Source organism: Tamandua tetradactyla, chromosome 6 (assembly GCF_023851605.1).
Source record: "Tamandua tetradactyla isolate mTamTet1 chromosome 6, mTamTet1.pri, whole genome shotgun sequence".
Lineage (NCBI taxonomy): Eukaryota > Metazoa > Chordata > Mammalia > Pilosa > Myrmecophagidae > Tamandua > Tamandua tetradactyla.
In genome coordinates, this window is record NC_135332.1 from 78,132,869 (window position 1) to 78,136,451 (window position 3,583).

Genomic DNA, 3,583 nt, shown 5'->3' on the forward strand with positions numbered 1-3,583 from the left:
GTAGGTATACGCCACAGTTTGTTTAGCCACTCGTCTGTTGATGGACATTTTGGCTGTTTCCATCTCTTTGCAATTGTAGATAATGCTGCTATAAACACTGGTGTGCAAATGTCCGTCTGTGTCTTTGCCCTTAAGTCCTTTGAGTAGATACCTAGCAGTGGTATTGCTGGGTCGTAATCCATTCTGCCAGTCTATGTCTTTTGATTGGGGAATTCAGTCCATTAATTTTAGTGTTATTACTGTTTGGATAATATTTTCCTCTACCATTTTGGCTTTTGTATTATATATATCATATCTGATTTTCCTTCTTTCTACACTTTACTCCATACCTCTCTCTTCTGTCTTTTCGTATCTGACTCTAGTGCTCCCTTTAGTATTTCTTGCAGAGCTGGTCTCTTGGTCACAAATTCTCTCAGTGACTTTTTGTCTATAAATGTTTTAATTTCTCCTTCATTTTTGAAGGACAATTTTGCTGGATATAGGAGTCTTGGTTGGCAGTTTTTCTCTTTTAGTAATTTAAATATATCATCCCACTGTCTTCTAGCTTCCATGGTTTCTGCTGCAAAATCTACACATAGTCTTATTGGGTTTCCCTTGTATGTGACAGATTGTTTTTCTCTTGCTGCTTTCAAGATCCTCTCTTTCTCTTTGACCTCTGACATTCTAACTAGTAAATGTCTTGGAGAACGCCTATTTGGGTCTATTCTCCTTGGGGTGTGCTGCACTTCTTGGATCTGTAAATTTAGGTCTTTCATAAGAGTTGGGAAATTTTCAGTGATAATTTCTTCCATTAGTTTTTCTCCTCCTTTTCCCTTCTCTTCTCCTTCTGGGACACCCACAACATGTATATTTGTGCGGTTCATATTGTCCTTGAGTTCCCTGATACCCTGTTCAAATTTTTCCATTCTTTTCCCGATAGTTTCTGTTTCTTTTTGGAATTCAGATGTTCCATCCTCCAGTTCACTAATTGTAGCTTCTGTCTCTTTAGATCTACCATTGTAGGTATCCATTGTTTTTTCCATTTTTTCTACTTTGTCCTTCACTCCCATAAGTTCTGTGATTTGTTTTTTCAGATTTTCTATTTCTTCTTTTTGTTCAGCCCATGTCTTCTTCATGTCCTCCCTCAATTTATTGATTTGGTTTTTGAAGAGTTTTTCCATTTCTGTTCGTATATTCAGCATTAGTTGTCTCAGCTCCTGTATCTCATTTGAACTATTGGTTTGTTCCTTTGACTGGGCCATATCTTCAATTTTCCGAGCGCCATCCATTATTTTCTGCTGGTGTCTGGACATTTGATCAGATTTCCCTGGGTGTGGGACCCGGCTGGTTGAAAGGTTTTTCTGTGAAATCTCTGGGCTCTGTTTTTCTTATCCTGCTCAGTAGGTGGCGCTCGTGGCGCTCGTCTGTCTGCGGGGCAGTCGGCCAGGGAAACCGCGCGTGGAGGCAGGGGTCGCTGGCTGCTGCGGCTTGGGGGAGTGCCGGTCCAAATTGCCCAGCTGGCCCGATACGCCAAGCGTGACGGGAGGGCCCCAGTATCCAACGTTCCCAGTCAGACCGGGGAGCCACGTGCGTGGAGGGGACCCCAGTCGCCAGCCGCCCCGGCTGGGAAAATGCGCGCCCCTCGTGTATCTCACCACAGCAGATTCTCCCTGCCCGTTCAGCCGATCCAGAATGGGGTACGCTGTCTTTTTGGTCTCTGTCATGACTCCGGGAGCTGTTTCATATTGTTTCTGTTTCTTTAGTTGCTTTTCTGGAGGAGGAACTAAGACCCGCGGGTCTTACTAAGCCGCCATCTTCTCCGGAAGTCCCAAATTAATTAATTTTTAAAATGCTCTTGGATGTCAAAATCTGTGTCTTAACCCTAATTAATTTAATTGAGTTTAATAGTAAGCTATAACTTAACAATAGAAGAACAGAAGTTTATCCCACCTAGTTACTTTGCAGCTTGATTCAATTAAGTCATTTTCAAACTCAAGAAGGCTGGAAGGCAGATCATATTCCAATGGGGATGTCAGTCTTTTCAAGCATAATAAACCAACACAGAATTTTGCTCCCATCTCTTCCAATTCTTGAGTACCAATCTGTAAACCCTAGGAATAAAGCAGTATTACAGATGTAACTAGAAAATTTTCTGTCTTTTGGCTGCATTTCATTAAAATTATATAAAAGAAACATAACAACATTAAAAAAATTTAAAGTTTGGTATTTTGTATGGAACTAGGTCTCAACAAGTATGATGTCTTAACAATATACAATTATTTTAGGTCACAAAGGAAACCAAATGTCCTCAAAGACTATTTCTAAAATGTCTGTTCTCATTCACTAGAATGCAAACTATTTTCACTAACACTCTGGGAAGAAACAAAAGCCACTTAACTGTGAAAAAGATCTTTGTTGGTGGCTTTAAAGATGACACTTAAGAGCATCACCTAAGAGATTATTTTGAGAATTATGGGAAAATTGAAATGATTGAACTCATGACTAATGGATGCAGTGGCAAGAAGAGAGGCTTTGCTTTTGTAACCTTTAAGAATCATAACTCTGTGGATAAGACTGTAATTAAGAAATACCATAATTTGAATGGCCACAACTGTGAAGTAAGGAAAGGCCTGTCTAAGAAAGAGATGGCCAATGCTTCATCCAGCCAAAGAGGTCAAATGGTTCTGGAGACTTCGGTGGTGGTCGTGGAGGTGGTTCTGGTGGGAATGACAACTGTGGTCGTGGAAGAAACTTCAGTGGTCACGGTGGCTTTGGTGGCAGCCAAGGTGGTGGTGGATGTGGTGGCAGTGGGAACAGCTGTCATGGGCTTAGTAATGATGGAAGCAATTTTGGACGTGGCAGAAGCTATAATGATCTGGGCAATTACAACAGTCAGTCTTCAAATTTTGGACCCATGAAGAGAGGAAACTTTGGAGGCAGAAGTTCTGGTCTTTATGGTAGTGGAGGTGAATACTCTGTGAAAGCATGAAACCAAGGTGGCTATGGTTGTTCCAGCAGCAGCAAAAGCTACAGCAGTGGCAGAAGGTTTTAACTATTTCCAGGAAACAAGGCTTAGCAGGAGAGAAAAGTCAGAGAAGTGACAGGGAAGCCACAGGTTACAACGGATTGTGAACTCAGCCAAGCACAGTGGTGCTGTGAAGAAGACATGTTTTAGAAAATATCATGTGTATGGGTTTAAAAAAACCCACAAGGGCTGTATTTGTGACTAATTGTATAACAGGCTATTTTAGTTTCTGTTCTGTGGAAAGTGTAAAGCATTTCAACAAAGGGTTTTAATGTAGTTTTTTTTTTACATCCATGCTGTTGATTGCTTAATGTAATAGTCTGATCATGATGCTGAATAAATATGTCATTTTTAAAATGTGCTGTGTAAAATTAGTCTACTCTGAGCCATCTTGATAAACTGCCCCAACAGTATGAAGTTAGACTTCCTTCAGGGTGATGTCGGGTTCTATTCAAAATTCATTTATATCTTAGAAACTGCTCATGTGCAGAGAAGCCTTTTTGTCTTCAGAAACCTTGGTAGTTGAATGACATTACTGTTGTGACCTGGGGTTCATCAGTAAAAAGGGTCACCCAATCA

At 40.7% G+C, this 3,583-nt stretch overlaps 1 pseudogene; it reads left to right on the forward strand.

Moving 5' to 3' along the window:
- Positions 1-2,327: 2,327 nt before the first annotated feature.
- LOC143686721 (heterogeneous nuclear ribonucleoprotein A1 pseudogene) lies at positions 2,328-3,031 on the forward strand (annotated as a pseudogene).
- The last annotated feature ends 552 nt before the right edge of the window (positions 3,032-3,583 follow it).